Here is a 24,940-nt window from a genome sequence, read left to right as displayed (position 1 = left end):
ATGCATCTGGAGTATGTTTCCAGTGATGCTTCCATTCTCTCTCTGCTTGCAAATAATTTTTTTTTTGAGGTAGGGTCTCTCTAGCTCAGGCTGACCTGGAATTCACTATGTAGTCTCAGGGTGGCCTTGAACTCATGGTGATCCTCCTACCTCTGCCTCCCTAGTGCTGGGATTAAAGGCATGTGCCACCACACCTGGCTAGAACTATCTTTTTTTTTTTTTTTAAATATTCATTTACTTGACAGAGGAGGGGGAGAGAGAGAGAGAGAGAATTGGCACTCCAGGGCCTCCAGCCACTATAAACGAACTCCAGACACATGCACCCCTTGTGCATCTGGCTAATATGTGTCCTGGGGAATTGAACCAGGGTCCTTTGGCTTTGCAGGCAAATGCCTTAATTGCTAAGCCATCCCTCCAGCCCACAAATAAATAATTTTTTAAAAATAGTTTATTTATTTAAGAGAGAGATACAGAAATAGGCGGGGGGGAGGGGGGACAGAGAATGGGTGTGCCAGGGCCTCCAGTCACTGCCAACAAACTCCAGATGCATGTGCCCCTTTGTGCATCTGGCTTATGTGGGTCCTGGGTAGTCGAACCTGGGTCCTTTGGCTTTGCAGGCAAGTGTTGTAACCACTAAGCAATCTCTCCAGTCCAATAATTTTTTTGTTAAAGTGGAGAGAGAGAGTGAAAGATGCTTAATGTCAGCTTCTGGCCTTCATACCAATGTGCATATGCACTCCCTACACACATGCATCTATACACACTATGAACATGCATATGCACAAACATGCACAGTGCACATATACACACACACACAAAGCTTTCTTGAGTACATAGTGTGGTCTTCATAGCATAGTCACCTTGAGTTTGTTTATGACAACTCTCAGCAGTCACTCTTCTGAGTTAGGAGACAATTTGTTGTGCTGGAGGGCTCAGCATCTGCGTTACTGATAAATATTTAGTGCCTTGAGTGAGGTCATTTTCGCTTACCATGTCTTCCTCAAATAATACTTAAACAGTTGAGAAAGTGCCTTATAATGTGTGAGGTTTTAAAATGACTTAAATGTGATCCTTTTCTCTCTGAGGTACAATTGTCATAAAATAAAAATTTTCACCTTGTATTTAAGTCTATACAGAAAATAGTATAGAATTGGGTTGGAGTATGATCTAGGAATCCCCATGTAGATATAAATTCTGGTGTCCTGAACTGGTGGCAACCATTGGTTTAGTTCCACTCCAAAAAGCTGAGAAAATTATTGGTTTGTGTTTATGGGAAATCAGGACATGAAGTTCTGGTGTTGAGGGAATCCCAGGAATATGTTTCCTATTTAAGTTCTTAGTCACTCAGCTATGTGGACATCTGTTTGTCTTGGGAATGTTTACAAGGACAAGGCTTGAATTGTTGATTACACACAGTGCAGAAATGGAAGCTTCGTTGATTTGGGAGTTCTGTAATTTAGTCACCAATGAAGCCTATTAAATTACTGAAACATTACTGAGATTGTATTGTAATCTAAGCCCCAGATAGATGATATAATATTTGAATCATCTTCAAAGTCAGAAACTATCTTTTTGGTTCCTTTTTTATTGTTTTAAAAAAGTATTTTTTAATATCTTTATTTTTATATTTATTTGAGAGAAAGAGGGAGAGGAAAGAGAAAGAGAGAAATGGGCATGCCAGGGCCTCCAGTCACTGCAAATGAACTCCAGACGTATGCACTACCTTGTGCATCTAGTTTATGGGGGTCCTGGGGACTCAAACCTGGGTCCTTTGGCTTTGTAAGCATACATCTTAACTGCTAAAGCCATCTCTCCAGCCCTTGGTTCCTTTTTATACCCCTCTGCATTGAACAAACATAGGCTTCTTTACGAAAGTAAAGCTACAGTTGTTCCAGCAACAGAGATCAACAGAGGGGCTCAAACCTTTCCTGCTCACTGCATCAGAGGACAGGCAGAGAGCCCCTGACCTATACCTCCTACATGTCTACAGGACCTATAGACCATTCACACCATTCCAGCTGTGTCTTCTTCAGATTTATTTTAATTTATTGTGAAATATGAATTTCAGTACTTGAAAAAAAAAATTTCAAGCCAAATAATTTCACACAACTCACGTTCAAAGCAGGCAAATTATCTAACGGTTCAGCTGCTGTTATGTGGAGTGCCTCTTCCATAAAGGCTTACGTTTCTCCACTTTTTTCTAGACCTGACAGCTTCTCACTGTCCAGTGCAGGTAAGTGTAGAGGTAGGAATCTCGCTGATGCTGGAAATGCATTTAGTCCCATGGAACTGAATGACAGTGGATCTTCCACATTCTCTCTGCACGTCTTGTTTTATAAATAAGGAGGAGGATGTCCAGGGACAAAGTAACTGCCTGGATTCTCATAACTGGTCGTAGCAAAGCTGGGTTCCAGGGGGTGTGACATTTTATGGACAGGGAGGCTGAGACACCAAAGACTGGTTGTCTTGGCCAGAGTTGTGGAGTTTGTTAACAGGTCATGATTAGATGTCCATTCATATCCTGTTACCAAGCTAACTCCTTGGCTTATTTCTCTTTCTTACTCTGCACTCTGATTTAAATTAGTATTCAGATATGGTGGCATCTTGTGCTCAGTATGTCTAGTTTGGACATTTGTGTCTTGTCTGTTCGGAAGTTTCCCATTTGCATGTGTGAGGCAAGCATGATAAACTTTCCTTTTAAAACCATTGGAGGGCTGGAGAGATGGCTTAGCGGTTAAGCGCTTGCCTGTGAAGCCTAAGGACTCCGGTTCGAGGCTCGGTTCCCCAGGTCCCATGTTAGCCAGATGCACAAGGGGGTGCACGCATCTGGAGTTCGTTTGCAGAGGCTGGAAGCCCTGGTGCGCCCATTCTCTCTCTCTCCCTCTATCTGTCTTTCTCTCTGTGTCTGTCACTCTCAAATAAATAAATAAATAAAAATTAAAAAAAAAAACATTGGAGTGGGCTGGGGAAATAGTTTGCAAGCCTAACAGCTTGTGTTTGGGACCCAGAGCCCAAGCAAAGCTGGATGCTGTAGTTGAGCCTGTACTCCCTGCCGTCCTGTGGTGAGAGGGGAGGTGGAGTCAGGAGAACCCCTGGAATCTCATGGCTCAGCCAGACTAAAGCTTGCTGTGGGGAACAAGAGATCTCGCCTCCAGCAAGGTGGAGGGTGAAGGTAGCGCTGGGGATCATCCTGTGACCTCTGCATGTGAGCTGTGGCATGCTACGCCTGCACTCAAACACACGTGTGCACACACGCTACAATAACGGCAACAAAAGATCAGAACAGGTTTAAATCAAGCATAGTTCTAGGTTGTGGACCACTGGCAAGAGAACAGAATTCACATTACCAAATAGCCTCTTCACTTTGTTTAACTCTCTTGTCAGGGCCTTGTGTATATTGGAGTTGACCATGTGGCTTCATTAAAATATAAAATAAGGGTGCCCTGGAGAGATGGCTTAGCAGTCAAGCACTTGCCTGTGAAGCCTACGGAGGCTCCATTCCCCAGAACCCACGTTAGCCAGATGCACAAGGGGGCGCACGCATCTGGAGTTCGTTTGCAGTAGCTGGAGGCCCTGGTGTGCCCATTCTCTCTCTCTGCCTCTTTCTCTCTGTCTGTTGCTCTCAAATAAATAAAAATAAAAACAACAAAAAAATCATTATATATATATATATATATTTATATAAAATCATTAAATATATATATATATATATATATATATATAATGTCAGGGCTGGAGAGAGAGCTCAGCAGTTAAGGCACTTGCCTGCAAAGCCCATGTTCAGTTCCCCAGTACCCATGTAAAGTCAAATGCACAAGGTGGCACTTACATCTGGAGGTCGTTTGCAGTGGCTAGAGGCCCTGGTGTGCCCATTCTCCTTCTCTGCTTGCACATAATAAATAAACATATTTAAAAAATAAAATAAAGGTCAGGAGAGGTAGTGCAGTTGGTAGAACGCTTGTCTAGCATGTGCAAAGCCCTGGGTTCAGATACCTAGAAGGTACTTGAGGGTCGGTGATGAGCCTCGCCGTTTTATCAGGTACTGATCTCAATGGCTGCTGACGTGTTGAAGCTGCGTGCCTGGCTATGCTTGCAGGTGGTTTCCTCTCTCTACTACTGACTATGAGGTCCTTCAGGAGCGGGGCAGTTTCAAGGCCAGGGTGTTGATGCCTGAGGCTTTACCTAGGTGACTGTCTTCCATCACTGCCAACTTTGCTGTTTGTGAGAAAGGATTCTCAGTGTTTCTTGACCATTTCTCATCTCAGAGAAGTGGGTGTATGAGCCATCCCAGCCTGTGCTTGTACCTCATCCGGGAAGTGGAGCTGGCAGGAGAGGGTCGGCTCCTGCTGAGCCCGTGGGTACCAGAGGCAGTGCCGCAGCCCACGCGGCCGCTGGGAAGCAATGGTGCAGAAGCAGCAGGTGCGTCCTGCTGGGTGCAGGCAATGGCGCTTCCGCCGTCATCGTGTCCAGTCTCTTCTCTGCATGGATGACTGAAGGCGATTTGACTCCTGATAGCCCGTGTCATTCATCCTGATGTCAAGAAATACAGTTTTGATCTGTTCTTTTCAAGTAGAATTCTTTTTCAAAAAATACTCTTTAAGGAAGATGTCATCGATATACTATTTCATGCATATTTTCCCAGCCTTGCAAACGCACAGGAATTACTAGTATTCTTTTCTAAAAAATGCGCAGAACTATAGTGCTGCATGGTAAGTGATACATATCTAAGTATATCTGTGAAAGAATGTAGTGATAACCAAAAGTCATGGCTGATCTCTTTGTATAAAAATATATTATTCATAAAAATAATAGAATTTAAACAAATATTTTTGTTAGCTAGGTAACTTTTTAAAGATCACATGACATCAATTTCAATGGAGGAAAAGACACATTTACTGTAAGTTCCATTTATCACCAAAAGTCATTTTCATACAAATCAGAATTTCTTTTTAATTTGCTTTTCCCTAATGGTTATGGATGCTGAGCATTTTCTTACGTGTGTATTAGCCATTTATATTTCTTCCTCTGAGAACTACCTATTCAATTCTCTGCCCCATTTTTGGAGTGGGTTGTTTGATTTGTTATTGTTTAGGTTTTTTTTTTTTTTGAGGTAGGATCTTACTGTATCCCAGGCTGACCTGGAATTCACTATGGAGTCTCAGGGTGGCCTCGAACTCACGGTGATCCTCCTACTTCTGCCTCCCAAGTGCTGGGACTAAAGGCAGGCACCATCACACCCAGCCTTGTTGTTTAGTTTTTTGAGTTCTTTGTAGATTCTGGATACTAAGCTTCTGTCAGTGGTATAGTTGGCGAAGAGCAGAATTTCCTTTTAAACTTAAGAAGAAAGAGTCTTTGTGTGCGTGTGCGTGTGTGATGTGTGCTTTTGTGTGCGTGTGTGCATATCCACACAGGAGTCAGAGGACAACCTCAGGTGTTGGTCCCCACCTCCTGCCGGGTTTGAGGCAGGCTCTCTTGTTGTGTGATATCATGTATGCCAGGCTAACTGGTGAGTGAGTTTCCCTCTCTCTGCCTCCCATCTTGCCATAGAAACACGGGGATTACAAGTGTTTACACCATGTCTGGCTTTATGTGGGTTCTGGGGATCCAAACTCTGGTGTTTTGCCCACTGTGCCATCTCCCCCAGGCCTCTAGCTTTTTTAAAAAATAATTCTCAGACTTCTTAAGGATGATTTCTTTTCTTTTCGTCCTCTTTGTTTTAGGTATTCTCTCTCTGAATTTGACTTTATTTTTTAAATTTATTTACTTATAACCTCTGCTCACAGAAATAGAAATTTCTGTATTTCTATGAGGCTATCTATAAAGAAAACCATTCCTATATAGAAAAGACGTCTGACTGCTGTTCAATGATCACAGTGGTCTTTTTAGTATTTCCTAAATAGGCTAGAAAAAGGATTAGTCATGCACTCCCTTCCAAAACAGCTTAAAAAAGAAAGAAAGAAAGAGTCCAGGACTGGGGAGATGGCTCAGCAGTTAAAAGTGCTTGCTTTCAAAGTCTGCTGGCCCAGGTTCAATTCCCCAGTCACCCACATAAAGCTGACAGACATCTGTTTGCAGTGCAGCAGCAAGAGACCGTGGCACATGTGAACACGTGCGTGCATGTGCACACACATATTTGAAAATAAGTGAATAAAGTAATGAATAAACTGTGCAGCAGAGACCACCATATCTCTTGTATCCTATCCCCTTTCCTTTCACTTCTGAGTTCAGACTCCATTGTCACCCTCATGAGATTCCTTGACCGCCCCCCCCCACCAAGGTAGACTTTCGCTCTAGACTGACCTGGAATTCACTATGTAGTCTCAGGGTGGCCTTGAACTCACAGCGGTCCTCCTATCTCTGGGATCAAAGGCATGCAGCACTGTGCCCGGCAAAGAGATTCCTTTTGATGTCTCCAACTCCCCTGTAAAATGACGCTTTGCTTTTGGCATTGTCTGTCTGGGCCCTGGCACCTTTGGGGAGTAGTGTGAAGTACTATGAAGTATTGAGGAGTCTTATAGGAGACACCTCCAGATGCGAACTTCTGCTGCAGCCTCACAAGGCTGAGGCATCTCCACTCCGCACGCACTGTCTCCAGCCTAGGCTGTGACATAATGTACTATGAACCCTTAGCGAAAATAGGTGCCTCCTTTTAATTATTCACAAGGAGAACGTGATGACTGGTGTTTGACTGGCTTGATGACTTTGGACTGTTTAGCGCTGAAGAGACGTACCCACGTTCTGTCATGTAGACCGGCTCGGGTGATGGGTGTTATGAGCATGTAAGGACCAGCATATGGTCCAGGGACAGTTTAGATAAATAAGTTTGTTTTTCTTTGTGTGTGGGAGTAAAAATGCAAAGTCAAACTTTGTAAGCAAAAAACTAAGAGTAAGCTGAGTACAATGACATAGTAAGAGATTAGCAGAAGGTGTGTGTGGAACCCTAGATAAGTAGTGGAAAATACAAAAACCCCAGCTGCTCAGCAGCCGTTGTCCCAGTCCTCCCGACACTATGACTGACTGAACGGCTGCTCAGCAGTCCGGACTGAGACCTCCGCGAGACGCATCACTGATCCGAATTCATCTGCCCGACACGCTGTCCGAACAACCGAGACTCGCCTTGAAACACCGCGAACCGAGAGAAAAGTCGGAGCATGGACCCGCGCCACCAGGTTGTAAAACGTCAGAAATCTCGCAGACCGAGTCTCGCGTTGAGACCGAGTCTCGCGATACGGCGTCCCAAGTCTCGCGATATCAGGTTGTATACATGTTAGACTCGTTAGAAATATTCTTGTGTTAGTAGTGATGAATATAATTTGGTTATATATTATATTAGCTATAATATTAGTTGTGATAGTTTGGACTTGCTTGTGTGTGACTTTCATCCCAGTAAACTCCTTTGCGAGTACACCAGTGTCTGAGTATTATTGACCTCCGTGGGCGGAATCCTCTCAACCAATCATCTTTGAGAGTGCTCGTGACAATGGGATGGTCAGTAGCTGTCCGGCCTCCCCTCACAGAGCTTCGCGGCGCAGCCTTGTCCCTGCTTGTCCTGGGAAGCAGCTGGGTCAGGCAAGGGACATCCCAGTGATCCTGCTGCACCGGCTTCCCACGCAGCTGCAAGACCATGGTGTGGAGGGAGTAAACTGAATTTCACTAAAAGTGGTACTGAGAGAGATACCTGTATTCTAATGAGAGAGAGGGAAAAAAGATCATGACGTGTGTGTGTGTGTGTGGTGATGTGTGCATCTGTGTTCATTTGTGGACATGTGTGTGTGCACATGAGTATGGAGGCCAAAAGTCAACTTTGGGTGTTTTCCTCTCCACCTTATGATTATTATTTTTTTTTTTTCGAGGTAGGGTTTCACTCTAGCCCAGGCTGACCTGGAATTCACTCTGTAGTCTCAGGGTGGTCTTGAACTCACAGCGATCCTCTTACCTCTGCCTCCCGAGTGCTGGGATTAAAGGTGTGCGCCACCACACCAGCTTCTCCACCTTATTTTCGAGACAGTCTCTCATTGAACCTGGTACTCAGTGTCTGGACTAGCTGGGCAGTGAACCCCAGGGAGCCTCCTGAACCAGCTTCCCCAGTGCCATGCATGCTTTTCACATAGGTGTTAGGTCCTCAGGCTTGTAAGGCAGGTACTTTAGCAACTTACCCATCTGGCCAGCCCCAACATTCTTTAGAAAGAGGGAACTGGGGCTGGAGAGATGGCTTGGCAGTTAAGGCATTTGCCTGCAAATCCAAAGGACCTCGGTTCGATTCCCTGGGACCCACATAAGCCAGATGCACAAGGTGGCACATGTGTCTGAAGTTTATTTGCAGTGGCTGTAGGCCCTGGTAGACCCATTATCCCTCTCTCTCTCTCATAAATAAATAAATACATAAATAAATATATTTAAAAAGATAAAACTGGAAACACTGATGTATTAAATCATAAAGTTCAAGTCTGGTTTGAAGGATTAAAGTTTCAGATTTTGATTTATTTTCTCAATATATGGAACATATTAAATGTTAGAAAATTCTCATGGAGTTTTTTTTTTTTTTTTTCGAGGTATGGTTTCATTCTAGTCCAGGCTGACCTGGAATTCACTATGTTGTCTCAGGGTGGTCTCAAACTCTCAGTGATCTTCTTACCTCTGCCTCCTGAGTGCTGGGATTAAAGGCGTGCACCACCACGCCCAGCAGGCTATAAGTTTTAAAACTAGAAAACGTAAATGTATTCATAATCACATGCAAATATAGTATTAAAGTAAAATTTTCATCTTGAGTCCCTCAGATACAAAGAGTGATTTTTTGCAAACAGGATCATAGCTTCCAATGTCTTTGATATCAAAAATGATAGCACATGGTTGTATCTTGCTTTGGACTTCATAAAGAGTATGCAATTTGAATATTTACAGGAATAAATTTAAAAATTCATTAGGATATATTGCTATTTAAATGATGTTTTTGATCATTGCCTTCAAATCAGAAAAACTTTTGACAGATTTTTTAAAAAGTGGGCATACTATTTTTTAAAAATATCTTATCTATTAGTGAAGATAGAGAGGAGAAAGGCAGAGAGAGAGAATGATTATGGGTGTTCTAGGGCCTCCAGCCACTGCAAACAACCTCCAGATGCATGCTCCACTTTGTACATCTAGCCCTGACCTATATGGGCACTGGGAAATCGAACCTGGGTCCTTAGGCGTCACAGACAAGTACCTTAACCACTAAGCAATCTCTCAGCCCATGAGTATACTATACTCAAACTTTATTTACCAAATTACTTCTCTGAAGGACCTTGTTACAACTGACTTCTTGGGGGTTTGAGTTGCTGTTTCTGGGATGCTAGTCTACAGGAGCCTGTTGCTGCCTATGAAGTTGAGAATGGTATCCGTGAGGGTAAATTCACGTCTGACTTTTAGTGGAACTTCTTTAAATAAACAAGAGGAGCAGCTTCTTGAGATTTCTAGCTCTAACTTATCTCTCCTTACTATGATGGTTTTCCTTTATAAAGGAAGTGTTTTTTTTTTTTTTTGGTTTTTCGAGGTAGGGTCCAGGCTGACCTGAAATTAACTCTGCAAGAATTTTTAAGAAGCAGAGGAAATGAAGTCATTAAACACAGCACAATCCTGATGGTGTAGGCCTGGAATCCCAGCTACTCAGGAGGCCGAGGCAGGAGGATGACAGTTTTAAGGCTTGCTTGGGCTAGAGAACAAGTTCAAGTTCTAACCTGGGTAACTTAGCATGGTCTTGTCTCAAAATGAAAAATGACAAGGGCTGAAAACATAGCTAAGTGGTAGACATGTTCAAGGCCCTAGGTTAAATCCTTGGTACTGCTAAATAAATAAATTAATAATAAATTAATTAAATGTCTGAAAAAAATGAAAGAGGGATTAGGCTGAAAAATAGGATCAGACCGTGATTGTCTTATAGATGGTGTTTAATCTGAAAGGAATACAGATGAACTAGAGAGCTTTAAGCAGAAAGGAATAGATAAAAATTATGTTCTGAAAATGATTTTCTGGCTGCTGAGTGAGTGGAAGAAGGCAAGAGAAGTTGCAAGTAGTTAGTGAAGAAGCTTGGGCAGTTAGTTACAAGATGCTTGGGATTGGGTTTTTAATTTTTTTTTTTTAAATGTGTTTACTAGCTGGGCATGGTGGCACATGCCTTTAATCCCAGCACTCAGGAGGCAGAAGTAGGATCACCATGAGTTCAAGGCCACCCTGACACTACCTGGTGAATTCTAGATCAGCTTGGGCTTGAGCGAGACCCTACCTTGAAAAACAAAAGCCAAAATTAATTGCAAGCAGAGGGGGAGAGAGAGAGAGAGAGAGAATGGGCACAGCAGGGCCTCTTGCCATTGCAGATGAACTTCAGATGCGTGTGCCACTTTGTGTGTCTGGCTTTACATGGATACTGGGGAGTTGAGCCTGGGCTATCAGTCTTTATAAGCAATCATTTTGAACCACTAAGCCGTCTCTCCAGCCCTGGGGTTGGGTTTAGAATGGCCCTAGTGGAGACAGACTTGGGTGGATTTGCACGGTTTGGCAGGTAATACCAGTTGAAACCCAGTGCTGCCTGGCTGCAGGAGGTGAGGAAGACAGCAAGCCTGTGAAGATAGCTTCTTTTTTTTTTTTTTAATTTAATTTATTAGTTTTCTTTTCAGTAAATACGGGCAGTTTGGTACCATTATTTAGGCTCATCTGTGATCTACCCTCTCCCATTAGACCCTCCTTGTTAATGAAAATGGGTCGTGCATTGTGGAGTTAGCCCCCAGTTATTGGTATGATAAATGTCTCTGCGTATCATGACCCAACATGTGGCTCTGACATTCTTTCCGCCCCCTCTTCCGCAAAATTTCCCTGAGCCATGTTGGGTTCATTTTTGGTCTGCTTCAGTGCTGAGGTGTTGGGGACCTCTGGGGCTCTGGCTCTCTGGTTTGGTAGGAGTTGATTTTTCTCTGTGTTGATCTCCTTCCCCTTTGTGCTGGTTTCCGGTTCACAGGAAAACATCACCCTTGCTTATTTCGCCAGTTGGAGGATAGCTTCTTGATTTTGGACCAACAGCATGACATACTGTGAGGCTTTATTGCTGCTGTTGTCATTGTCATTTGTTTAGTTGGTTTCTCGAGACCAGGTAAGGAGTCCAGGCTGCTTCCTCAAGCTAGATCATCCTGTCTCTCAGCTTGTCAAGTGCTGGGAATATGGGTGTGCTCCATCATGCCTAGTTTATGAACATGTTTTTTTTTTAAATTTATTTTTTAAAACTTTTTTTTTTTTTTGAGGTAAGGTCTCACTCTGGCCCAGGCTGACCTGAAATTCACTATGTAGTCTCAGGGTGGCCTCGAACCCATGGCAATCCTCCTACCTCTGCCTCCCAAGTGCTAGGATTAAAGGCGTGCACCACTACACCCGGCAAGTTTTTAAAACTTTTTTATTGACAACCTCTCTCTATATATAGGTAATATACCAGGATCATAGTCTTCTTCTATCACCTCCCTTTTCCCCCTCCAAAATTCCCCCTCCACTGAATCCCTTCTTCTCTCCAAGTAGTCTTTCTTCTATTTTGAGGTCGTCGTTTTTTCCCTCCTATTATGCAGCTCTCACGTAGGTAGCCTCAGCCACTGTGAAGTCACGCCTACCATGGCGCTTTGTGTCTGGAAGACAGTGTTGTGAGGCACTTCTCCCCATCTTTTGGCTCATACATTCTTTCCGCTACCTCTTCTGCGACGGTCCCCGGGCCTTGGAGGATACGGTAGAGAAGTCTCAGTGCTGAGCACTTCACTGTCTCGTCTGAGCACTATGGTGAGTTTTGAGTCATCTCAGTGGTCACCGCCATCTGAAAAGAGAAACTTTCTCTAACGGAAAGTGAGAGTAGCATTAAGATAGGAGCATCAACATTAGTAGTTAGAGGGTAGTTTGGTGGTCATAATGTATGTTTTCATCTAGACAACAGTAGTAGTTTCCCCCTAGTGCTTATGATTTCCCCAGCTGTAACATTTTCAGGGTTCATTGCTGGTTAAGACTGCTGGTGACTTTTCTCTCCCAACAGGCTGCATAGTTCTTCCTGCAGCTGACAGTCAACAGGGAGGAGGTGTCTAGTTGAGCCCCAGATTGATTCCTCAGTGGCCTGCAGCCCAGAGCTTAATTTTTTTTTTTTCTCCCTGAGGTAGGGTCTCACTCTAGCTCAGGCTGACCTGGAATTCACTATGGAGTCTCAGGGTGGCCTCAAACTCTCAGCAATCCTCCTCTGCCTCCCAAATGCTGGGATTCAAGGCACACGCCACCACACATGGCTTTGATTTCTTTTTCTTTTCTTTTTTTTAATTTTTATTTTATTTTATTTATTTATTTGAGAGTGACAGACACAGAGAGAAAGACAGATAGAGGGAGAGAGAGAGAATGGGCGCGCCAGGGCTTCCAGCCTCTGCAAACGAACTCCAGACGCGTGCGCCCCCTTGTGCATCTGGCTAACGTGGGACCTGGGGAACCGAGACTCGAACCGGGGTCCTTAGGCTTCACAGGCAAGCGCTTAACTGCTAAGCCATCTCTCCAGCCCATCTTTTTATTTTCTTAAAATAGGTTTTGTCTAAACTCTGAGATAGCCAGTTGAGAAGTGGAATAGATGGCTGGGTATAAATGCCTGAAGTTGGGAATGAAATTTGGGCCAGGGGAACCCTTGCTTTGGATAGATTTACCTGAGGGAAGAGTGACAGAGTAAGGAGCCAGGGAAGTCCAGGACATCTCAAGGAGCCAACACTGCAAGTGGAGGGTAAGAAGGGAGCCAGCAAGACTAGGTTGGGGAAGATCAGATGCCAGAGGAAACCTGACAGTATGACATCATAGTGTCTAAGTGTGGAGAGTTTCATAAAAGTGGGGCGTGGGAAGAAACTTGATGTCTCAGAAAAGGAGCACAGAGCCCATAGGCAGGAAAGGAAACACAAGACACCCTAAATAAGGAAGAGAATTGAGTGTCATCTTTAAATGTTCCTTCTTGGATTCAGTCACGGGAGATTACTGGCAACTTAGGAAATGTGCCCCAAGCAGCTGAAATGGCAGCGGGACAGTAGACTCTGAGCAACAGCAGCCAAGCCAGCACACGCTGTCAGGTTCAAACTTGATGCCCGGATTCCTAGCTCCTGAGGTCGTTCCACACCCCCGCTAGGGCCGCCCCACCAGGGCACGCTGAGCTCATATTCACAGTCTGCTGCGCACACCTGCCCCTCCCACACGCAGCCCTTGGCCCATCGCCCTCCAGAGGCGCCTGGCTCACAGGCCCAGGCCAGAGATAGATCATCCAGCATGAGCTGGCAACCTGCAAGAAAGTCCCTGACACGCCTTTTAATTGAAAATGTTATTTTTCACTCACTCACAGTTCTTTTCTCTGCTCATCTCACCGTGGTTGGTTGTTGTTTTTTTTGTTTTTTTGTTTTTTTTTTTTTTTTGTTGTTGAAATTTTTGTATATTGCACTGGGGAAATTTCTGTGCCAGGGTCTTATGCATGCTAGGCAAGTGGTTGTACCACTGAGCGACAGCCCCAGGCCCTGTTGGGAAGATTCCAAAGTGGATTCCTGAACTATCGGGAGAATTCTATATGTTTGGCTTTTCTGAGAGTCAGACTGCTTCTAATCTTTCCTCTTCTCTCCCTCGCTTTTACTTCTCTCTCTCCTTTTCTTCTCTCCACCCATCCACTTCAGCAATCACAGTTCCAAGCACTGTATTGGGCATGGACAAAATACAAATGGGAGAATTGCTAGAGGTAAGCAAGGTAGCATTCATGGGTAGAGTAAGGTAGAAAGTGGGGGATGGTGGGGGAGGTTCCGAGGAGGAGGTGCTGTCGGAGGGTACCAGCAGAGGAGCGTGTAATTTGATTCATGCTTCACTGTCTTTCCTGTGGGAAAAGGATTTAGGGAGAGCAGAAACAGCGAGCACTCCAGACAAAGCACATGGCAAGCCTAAAGGGCAAAAGTACAGAGCTTGGAGTGTTCTGGAATTTTGCAAGGACCTGTGTTTGGAGTCCAGAGAACAAGAGAAGAAAGTGAGTGAAAGTTGGAGAAACTGAAACAGACCAATCTGAAGGCTTAAAAGAAATTTTTTTTTTTTACTTTATTTATTTGCAAACAGAGAGGGAGAGAGAACGGGTGCGCCAGGGTCTCTAGCCGCTGCCGATGAACTCCAATGCATGTGCCACTTTAAGCATCTGGCTTTATGTGGGTACCAGAGAATGGAACCTGGACTGTTAGGCTTTGCAAGCAAGTGCCTTAACCTCTGATTCATCTCTGTAGTCCCCAATCTGAAGGTTTTGAAAAGAAGTTTGCATTTTTTTCATTTTATTAGTGCTGTTAAAATGCAACAATTTCACACACTACCAAGATGGAAATCTGATGGCATTGGTGAAAAAGCAGGGGGAGGGGTGTGTGTGTGTGTTTAAATATTTTATTTATTTATTTGACAGAGAAAGAGGGAAGAGAGAGAGAGAGAGAAGGGGTGCAACAGGGCTCCAGCCCCTGCAAATGAACTCCAGGTGCGTGTGCCCCCTTGTGCATCTGGCTAACGTGGGTCCTGGGGAGTTGAATCTGGGTCCTTTGGCTTTGCAGGCAAACGCCTTAACCCCTAAGACACACCTCCAGCCCAGGTGTGTGTTTTTTGTTGTTTTGTTTTGAGACAGTCTGCTCTGTAGCCCAAGATGGCTTCCAACTCACAGCAATCCTCCTGCCTCAGACTCCTGATTAATAGGATGACAGGTGTGAGCCACTCCACCTGGCTCAAAGCATTTTTTTCTTTTGTTTGTTTGTTTTTATTTTGTTTTGTTTTTCTTAAGGTAGGGTCTGGCTCTAGCGCAGGCTGACCTGGGCTTCTCTATGGAGTCTCAGGCAGGCCTCAAACTCACAGCTGTCTTCCTACCTCTGCCTCCCAAGTGCTGGGATTATAAGTGTGCGCCACCACACCCAGCTGAAAGCATGTTTTTTAGTTCACATCACTAGAAAGAGGACTTGCCTAACACGGATGATCACATTTATGCCAAGTCATTACAATTTCTGGTAACTGCTTGCTCCAGACGGGCGATATTTCTTCTGGGAATTTTTTTTTTTTAAAGTCCTCAACAAAGGGTACAACAGCTGATGGTGGTAATTCCACCGCCTGGCCCCAAGACCAGCCTTAGGGAATCTTTTCTGTTTCCTTTCATTCTCAGAAATCTATGGCTGGGAAACTTCTGCCCCTTCACTTCCTGTCCTGACCTGTGGAGTCCCCCGTTTAGAGAGGGGGCGGGAGGCCTGGGACCCGCCCTAGGGATTCCTTTCTCCTGCCTCCAATGTTTAAAGAGGGTTTCCAGTGCCTTTGATGTGTGGGTGGTAGTGGGTGCCCTCCCCCAGCCTGGCTGCCTGGCCCTCTCTCCTACAAAGCACCTTGAGGGTCAGCCGTGGTGATATGACAGTTGCTATCATAATAAACACTAACGCGCCAAAGAGGCAGCTCAGCAGCGCAGTCAGACACAGTTACCACCCATGCTTTACTTACTAGACTTACAGAAATCTGTGTAAAATGACTCAGTTTTAGAAGTGTTTACTTAGGGCTTGAGGTGAACTTGATGAATCACATTCCTTTGAGCTGTGGGGAGAACCTGGCTGGCAAGTCAAGGAGGTGGAAGTTGGAGTGAGGGGACAGAGGAGAGGGTGAAATTTAAAGTGATGTTTCTGATTTGAAAAGAGTGTGCTATGAATGAAGGGGCAAAAATATATGAATAAATACAAATAACAGTGGGATCCAGCAGTAGTAATACGGTTTAATTTTGAGTCCTAAATTCAGGCTTCCAGTCTGCATTTATTATTATTATTATTATTATTACTTTTTTATGTTCTTGGTTTCTTTTGAGGTAGGGTCTTACTTTAGCTCAGGCTGACCTGGAATTCACTAGGTAGTCTCAGGGTGGCCTCGAACTCTTGGCAATCTTCCTACCTCTGCCTCCTGAGTGCTGGGATTAAAGGCTTGTGCTACCATGCCTGGTTTATTATTTGTGTGTGTGTGTGTGGGGGGGGGGGCATGCATGCCATGGTGCCTGTGTGGAAGTCAGAGGATAACTTGTGGGGTGATCCTCAGTCCCCTCCTTTCACCTCCTGTGAGGCAGCCCTTTCTTCCTTGTTCACCAAACACTCAGCAGGCTAGCTGGTCCATGACCTTCTGGGAAATTCTTCCGTCTCTGCCTCCCTTTACAGCGTAACATGCTAGGATCACAGAAACCCTCCCCAGCTTCTGGATCTTATGCCTGGGAATTCGAACAAACTCAGGTACTCATGCTTGCACAAGTGCCTTATCCACGGAGCCATCCGCCACGGTCCCCTTGAGTCTTATTTTTGTTGTTTTCTGATGCAGTGACATCCAAAAGGCAGCTTCAAGACCCAGGCCTGCTCCGGGGGGAAATTGGAAAACATGGGAAGTGTACTAAGTGTTTGGCAAACGCAAATAAATACGTGGTCAATATCATGTTTGGCAGAGTATAACACTAGCAACTCTCGTTTTTGAGAATTTGCTGGTTTACTAAGTCTGAGCATCTAACTCCCCGTATAACTCTCTGTAGGGTGATAAGTAGTATTTGTTAAATGAATAAAATAAAGCCAGGCATGGGGCTCAGCCTATAATTCCAGCATTTGAGAAGCTTAGGGAAGAAGATTGCTGCAGTCTGGGCTGCATAGTGAGTTCCAGGACAGCCTGGGCTACAGAGTGAGAATCAGTTTAAAAAAAAAAACAACCACACACAGGGTTGGAGAGATGGCTTAGCAGTTAAGGTACTTGCCTATGAAGCCTAAGGAACCAGGTTCCATTCCCCAGTACCATGTAGCCCAGATGTACATGGTGGCACATGCAATTGGAGTTGAGGCCCTGGTGTGCCCATTTTCTCCCTCCCTCTCTCTCAAATAAATAAAAATAAAAAGTAAACACACACACAGCTGGGCGTGGTGGTGCATGCCTTTAATCCCAGCACTTGGGTAGGAGGATTGCTGTGAGTTCCAGGCCAGCCTGAGACTACATAGTGAATTTCAGGTCAGCCTGGACTATAGTGAGACCCTACCTCAAAAAACCAAACACACACACACAAATTAGTCAGCCAGTCAATCAATCAATCAATCAATGGCTAAGGACAGAAGAGGAGAGAGAAAAAGGAGAACCAATGAAACAGAAATCTATTGAGATGCATGCAATCTTACCATTAAGGAGGTTGAGGCAGGAGGATTGCAAAACAAACAAGCAAAAAAAAAAAAAAATCTATCAATGGGTACTTTAAAAATCCATGGTCTACAACAAAATGATAGGTTGATAATTTGATAGTTTTATGTTCATGATAAGTTACTATAATTTACTATAAAAATCATTGTATCCAATAAATAAATGGACAAAGATCAAAGGCCAGACAAGTGCCCGCATAGAAATATAATGGTAAACCAGCAGTTAGAGCTTTTCAATGCATTTCCTACTCATGTTACCCATACCAACTTTGTTTGTTGCTTTATGTTTTTCTCTTTAATAACACTCTGTATTATCTGTGCCGTAGTGATCCCCCTCCCAAACTCTCTTGTAAACTCCGTGAGACCTGGCTTTGCTTGCTGCTGGATCCCAGTGCCTAGGATATAGTAGATGCTCAGTTTTTACATAGTCAGTGAATGGATGAATGCAAGGGATGTTGGTGAATGACTTGGGGACACCCAGATCCCTCATCTTTGTACTTTCATCTCTTGCCTTTGAATTAAGGCCCCTAATATGCACTAGGTAAATTGTTTACAGCATTTGTAGCTGGTCCAAAGTCTGGAAGAACACAAACGTTTTTTTTTTTTTAAAGTAGTGTGTGGTTGCTTGTACCTGTCATTCCAGCACTTCAGAGGTAAAAGTTGGAAAACCAAGAGTTCAAGGCCATTCTCAGCTACATAGCAAGTTCAAGGCCAGCCTAAGCTACAAGAGAGTTTGTCTAAATAAAAATGAAAAGGAGGAGGAAAGAAAAAAAATTCTAAACAAGAAGTCAAACCATTCTAAACAAAAGGGAAAGGAAAATTAAAAATCAATATTTTTAGAATTTCTTTTTTTATTTTCTTTGTTTTTTTTTTTTCCAAACTTTTTATTGGGAGTTAGAATTTCTTCTTATTTCAAACTCTATTCAAAATTTGGTTTTGCGAGGTAGGATCTTACTCTAGACCAGGTTGACCTGGTTTTCACTATGGAGTCTCAGGGTGGCCTCAAACTTATGGCAATCCTACTTCTGCCTCCCAAGTGCCGGGATTAAAGGCGTGCGCCACCATGCCCAGTTTAGTCTATTAATCTTAAAACATTGATGTGGGGCTGGAAAGATGGCTTAGCGGTTAAGGTGCTTGCTTGCAAAGCCTAAGGACCCAGGTTTGATTCCCTAGGACCCATGAAAACCAGATGTACAAGTTGGCTTATGCATCTGGAGTTCATTTGCAGTGGCTAGAGGCCCTGACTGCCCATACTCTCTTTTCCTCCCTTCTTCTCAAATAAAAAATAAAATAAAATAAAAATGAAATATAAAAAAGACATTGACTTGAGTTAGACCACTAGGGGGAAAAGCTTTCCTTTGAGGTATGGGGGAAAGACAGTGACTGCTAAAAGTTTGTACTTTTTTCTTTCTTTCTTTCTTTCTTCTTCTTCTTCTTTTTTTTTTTTTTTTTGAGGTGGGGTCTTGCTCTAGCCCATGTTGACCTGGAATTCACTCTGTAGTCTCCGGCTGAGCTGGAACTCACAGGGATCCTCCTACCTCCACCTCTTGAGTGCTGGGATTAAAGGCGTGTACCACCACACCCAGCTGTATTTGTATTTTTATGGTATGTCCAGATATATGGGGATAGATGGAGTCCTCTAAATTTGTTTTCCTTTTTCTCTTTCTTGTCCTCCCTTCTTTCTTCCTTCTTTCTCTCTTTCCTTCTTTTGAGATAAAGTTTTACTTTGTATGCTAGCCAGGCCTAGAGCTTGAATTGATCCTCTTGCCTCTGCTTCCAAGTGCTGTGATTAGGTGTGAGCCACCGCACTCAGCAATAGCTTTTCTAAAGTTCAAAACGACATCCATTCACTTACTCATTTAAAAACACTAAATGGCTGGGGAGACGGTTCAGTTAGTAGAAGTGCTTGGCGTGTGAACACTGGGACCTGAGTTCAGTCTCAGAACACCCATGAAAGAGCTGGTCATGGTGGGCCAGGCATGTGATCCCGGAGCCTGGGGAAGTGGAGGGAGCTGGGTCCCTGGGGCTTTCTGGCCAGCCTGTCGAACCTAATCAGTGAATTCCAGGCCAGTGAGAGACCCTGTCTCTAAAAAGGTGGTTGGGGGTCTTGGGAGATCACTCAGCAGTGAAAGGCTCTTGCTTGCAAAGTCTGATGGCCAAGGTTCAATTTCTCGGTGCCCACATAAAGCAAGGCGAACAATGTGGCACATGTGCCTGGAGTTCATTTGCAGCATCAGGAGGACCTGCCACATCCACACTCACTGCCTTTCTCTTTAATAAATAAAAGTACTTTTTAAAGAAAGGGTGTTGAGGGATAGAGAGACAGACTGGTCAGTGGTTGAAGGCACTTGCTTGCAAAGCCTGATGGCCCAGGTTTGATGGACCAATACCCACGTGAAGCCAGATACGCAAAATGGCTCATGTGTCTGGAGTTCATTTGTTGTGGCAAGAGGCCCTGGTGTGCTCATATTCACTCTTTTTGTCTGCCTCTCTCTCAGATTAATATTTCTTTTTAAGTGGGGGCTAGGGGATGGCTTAGCACTTAAAGATGCTTACTTGTAAAGCCTGCCAGCCCTGATTCTGTTCTCCAGTGTCCGCATAAAGCCAGATGCATAAAGAGATGCATAAAGTGGTTCATGTGTCTGGAGTTTCCTCGCAGGACAAGAGAACCTGCTTACTCTCTCCTTCCTTGCAAATAAGTAAAAATGTTAAATAAATTAATAAGCTGGGCATGGCAGCACTTGGGAGGCCGAGGTAGAAGAATCCCTGCAAGTTCAAGGCCAGCCTGAGACTACATAGTGAATTCCAGATCAGCCTGGGCTAGAGAGAGACCCGACCTTGAAAACCCAAAAATAAATATTAAAAATGGTGGTTGGGGGCTGAAGAGATGGCTTAGCCGTTAAGCGCTTGCCTGTGAAGCCTAAGGACCCTGGTTCGAGGCTCGATTCCCCAGGTCCCACGTTAGCCAGATGCACAAGGGGGCGCACGCGTCTGGAGTTCGTTTGCAGGGGCTGGAAGCCCTGGAGCGCCCATTCTCTCTCTTCCTCTATCTGTCTTTCTCTCTGTGTCTGTTGCTCTCAAATAAATAAATAAAAATTTAAAAAAAAAAATGGTGGTTGGTATATGAGAAATGGCACCTGACATGGACTTCTGGTCTCCACATACATGTGATAAGGCTGCATATACGCACACAAGCATGCATGTAACACACACCCACACCTGCATACCCACGAACATGCACTTAACACGCCACAGCTGCACACACCAAACAGCTGCTGTGGCCCAACTGCCGCTACTAGACAGTACCCTGGGGTTTTAACTTTCCTCCTGGCTGTCTGGAAGAAGCACAGAGGGAAGTACCGAGCTTTGTTTCAGAAAGAGTATTAAAAAAATATTTTGGGAAATCATTTAAAACTCAGTAGTTCCATATGTGAAGCCAGATTTCATCATCATCCTCATTTTTTTTTCTAAACAGAACACTGACTAAAGTAAACATCCCCTATGTGGTCATAGTTGGCTGGGGGGTCCCTTTGGCATATTACTCCCCATTTTCCCCATTTCCTGTGCCTTGCTCTAGCCTGATGGTGCCCTTTGGCAACTAGTGAGTTCATGGTTTTAGCTGGGTAGGAACTGGTCCCAAAATAAAGAAGACCATACACAGGCTATATTATGCCCATTTTATTAAGCCAAATTGAAAGAATATTCTAGAAGTTTGAAATACACACTCCTCCCCCATAAAGAGAATGAGTTTGGGAGATGATTTGAAAGAGACTGCTTTTTCAAATATGCATCAATGACATTCCATGTTACTGAACCATTCCATGTCAGAGGAGTGTGGGGCGAACTCTCCCTTGTTCTCGGGGTATCTGCCATCCTCCTTGTTAAGCATAGGTAAGTTTGAGCCCAGTGTGGCTTGGTAGCTTGACAGTCCTGCAGGCAAGGCTCCTGAAAGTATCTTTCACAGATACTCATGACCAGTGCATTGCTTGGATGAGGTCATGCCCTCAGGCATCCATTATAGCCCTTGGTATTAAAGGAAGCCTGTTTGGAAAGAGTGGGTGGTATGGAAATATGTTTGTGACCCATTGAGCAAAAGTAGTGGAGTGGAGATGCTGGCTTAGGATATTGCTGCCTCCACTGAAGGAGTGAATTCAAAGATAAGACATAGTATCCTTTTCCTTTTCTTCCTATCTTTTTTTTTTTTCTTTTTGATTAGAATATCTCATGTAGATCAGGCTGGCCTCAAATTTACTATGTAGCAGAGGTTGGTCTTAATTCCTGATCTTCCTGCTTCCATGCCCAAGTGCTGGGAGGTGAAGGAAAGGAATTAAAGGAATGGACTACCATGCCTGGCTAATTAGTGCCATTGTTTTTTTTTCAAAGTAGAGCTTTATAAGAAAAAGGTCAGGCTGGCTTAGTGGGTAAGTGCTTGCCTGTGAAGCCTAAGGACCTGGGTTTGAGGTTTGATTCCCCAGGACCCACATAAGCCAGATGCACAAGGTGGTGCATGCATCTGGAGTTTGTTTGCAGTGGCTGGAGGCCCTGGCACACCCATTCTCTCTTTATCTTTCTGTTTCTTGTCCTCTGTCTGTTGCTCTCAAATAAGTAAAAAGAAAAAAGAAAAAGGTCAAGAAGGATGTATGAGGTATAAAAATGATAGCAAAGTTATGTATTTGAAAACATTGCATGAAACTTGGGAAGTGGAGGCAAGAGGATGAGAAATTCACGGTCATTCTCAGCTACAGAGTTTGAAGCCAGCATAGGCCACATGAGATCTTATCCCAAAACATAACAAACAAACAAACAAAAAAGCACCACTCTAAACTGGGTGTGGCAGCACAAACATGCCTATAACACTAGCACTTGGGAGACTGAGGCAGAAGAATTGCTATGAATTGAAGACCAGCCTGAGCTACCTAGTGAATATGATGCCAGCCAGTGCTACATAGCAAGATCCTGTCTCAAAAAACAAAACAATCAACACGTGTTGTTTACACACCCAGTATGTCCATAACTAATAAACAAACAAAAAACAAAACTTGAGCCGGGCGTGGTGGCGCATGCCTTTAATCCCAGCACTCAGGAGGCAGAGGTAGGAGGATTGCCATGAGTTCAAGGCCATCCTGAGATGACAGAGTTAATTCCAGGTCAGTCTGGACCAGAGTGAGACCCTACCTCAAAAAACCCAAATAAATAAATAAATAAATAAATAACAAAACTAACTAAATAAAAAAGCGGGGCTGGAGAGATGGCTTAGTGGTTAAGCGCTTGCCTATGAAGCCTAAGGACCCCGGTTCGAGGCTCGGTTCCCCAGGTCCCACATTAGCCAGATGCACAAGGGGGCGCACGCGTCTGGAGTTCGTTTGCAGAGGCTGGAAGCCCTGGCACCCCCGTTCTCTCTCTCCCTCTATCTGTCTTTCTCTCTGTGTCTGTCGCTCTCAAATAAATGAATTAAAAAAAAAAATTTAAAAAAGCGAAGTGAAAAGTGCCATTCTTATAAAGTTAACTATTACTGGCAAAGAGTCATTGGGTATGCTTTGTTAGCTGAGAATGGTGACTCCTATCCTTAGTCCCAGCACGTGAGACGTGGCAGGAAGATTGGGAGTTCAAGGCCAGCTTGGGCTATATGAGATCCTGTCCCAGAAAAAGAAAACACCAGAGTGCACTCTGAATGAGAGGAGAACAATGAAGAGTGTGTAGCTCGGCAGGCATTCAGGGTAGGGCAATTGCTGACTAGTGGGCCCTTCAGCCCATGTAATGGGCATAATAACCATTCCTTGGTAGAAATTCCATAGTACGTGACAGCTGGGTGGCACATCTGCTAGAGATTCAGTGAATCAGTTTCAGGGACATTAGTTGGGAAAGATTCCGCTTGGCACCAGTTCTGGGAAAAAAATAACAACAGCATTAACCAACTCTCTTTGAATTGGGAGCAGATTTGATATGCTGTAAATTTCGTGAAATGTTGGTCTTCCTCCCCGGAGTGAAGAGATCTAGCTCTGTTATGAGCTGAGCTGTTCCAACCTTGAAACGTTGTTATTCATTCTTACCTTTTAACAAGGATATTGAAAATCAGGGATTATTGCTCAGCGGGAAATCAAGAAGCATCTAGAAATTATGACATGGAAATGTTTGAAAGACGTGGAGATGACAGGTCCTCAGTTTATCCCGAAGAGGAGGGAGGTGCTCTGGCTCTCCAGATGTTCAGAGTTTTGACTGATGGGGCTTTGGGAGAACAATATTCGAAGTTCATGGCTGCTGAATAAACGAATGAATGACATGAGAGGAGGGATATATGTGAGTGTTACTTTCTAAGAAGAATGCATTGTGCAGACCCTAGAGATAGAGATATAGACTCCCTAAAAATGACTGGCATGGAGCCAGCACTGGGGAGGCAGAGGTAGGAGGATCACCATGAGTTCGATGCCACCCTGAGAATACAGAGTGAATTCCAGGTCAGCCTGGGCTAGAGAGAGAACCTACCTCGAAAAAACAAAACAAAACAAAACAAAAAAATGATTGGCCTCACCAGTGCTAAGGAGGGACAGTACATCTTTTACTAGATTAAGATACGTCTGAGAAGAGGCCGAAGGGGCCTATGCTAGAGATGTAGAAACCAGTGCCAAATCAGAAATGGAAAGGTGAAAACTGTAGAGTCAGCCAGACCTGGGAGCAAATTACACCTTTGCCATTTAGCTGTGTGATGTAAGGCGGGATACCGACCCTAAGCACTCATTTTCCATCCGTTAAATGGGGATCTTAGATGTTCAAATGTTCCCGTGAGAATTAACTGAGAATGATGGGTGTGAGGCTGTGGAAACAGTAGGTCTGGGTAGGTGTTATCCACTTAGGGTGCCCATGAGATTGATGTCATGGCCTCTGTGGCTTCAGAGCTGGACACTGGGCCTGTGTGGGCATCTTCTCAGCACACTGGGTGCCTGCGTTGGCTTTGTAGTCAGCTTTCTGGAGATGTCATGACCCTGGGAGCTCTTGAAGCTCACATGGAGGTGGCATGGCCAACAGAGACCGTGTGCTTGATGGATGGCAAGGAGATTTGGCGTTACTGGACCACAGCTCTCTACTGGGTCAGCTTACTTCACCATTCGGAGCTGTCTTTTCTCCTCTGTCTCTTCTGAGAAAAGAAGAGCTAGCATGTGCAAAGACATTGGTGGTTCTTTTTTTCCAAACAGTGCCAGGAGGCTGGTAATGTGCTCCACATTTGTAGAAGAAACAGATTCAAAAGTCAAAGTGAGCTGTACAATAGGCTGGAGATGTAGCTCAGGGGTAGAGTGCTTGCTTAGCTTGTGCGAAGCCCTGGGCTTATGTCCAGTAATGCACATAGGAAGAAAGGGAGGAAGGGGTTCCAGAGAGATGGCTTAGCTGATAAGGTAACTTGCCTACAAAGCCTAAGGACCCAGGTTCGATTCCCTAGTACCCATGTAAGCCAGATGCACAAGGTGGCTCATGCTTCCAGAGTTCATTTATAGTGGCTTGAGTCTCTGGCATGCCTATTCTCTCTCTCTATCTGCCTCTCTTTCTCTCTCTCTCTTTCTCTCTCAAATAAGAAAGGGAGGAAGAGAAAGGAAAAGGCTTTTGACCTTAAGGCTTTTCATCTTTCTCTTGTAAACCATGACTCAAACACTTTGCATGTGGACTAAGTGCCAGGTACTGTACTAAGTGTTTCATGTGTCAATGCACGGCCAGTGCTTAGGCCTCTACATGGAGGCGCTGGT

The 24,940-nt window shown here is 44.3% G+C and overlaps 1 protein-coding gene across 1 annotated transcript in view; it reads left to right on the top strand.

Annotated features, from left to right (window-relative positions):
• Lamc2 (laminin subunit gamma 2) overlaps positions 1-24,940 on the top strand; it is an 82,004-nt gene that overhangs the window by 4,073 nt on the left and 52,991 nt on the right. The window lies entirely within an intron of this gene.

This window comes from Jaculus jaculus, chromosome 1, assembly GCF_020740685.1.
Source record: "Jaculus jaculus isolate mJacJac1 chromosome 1, mJacJac1.mat.Y.cur, whole genome shotgun sequence".
Taxonomy (NCBI): Eukaryota; Metazoa; Chordata; class Mammalia; order Rodentia; family Dipodidae; genus Jaculus; species Jaculus jaculus.
This window is presented reverse-complemented; position numbering and strand designations above follow the sequence as displayed.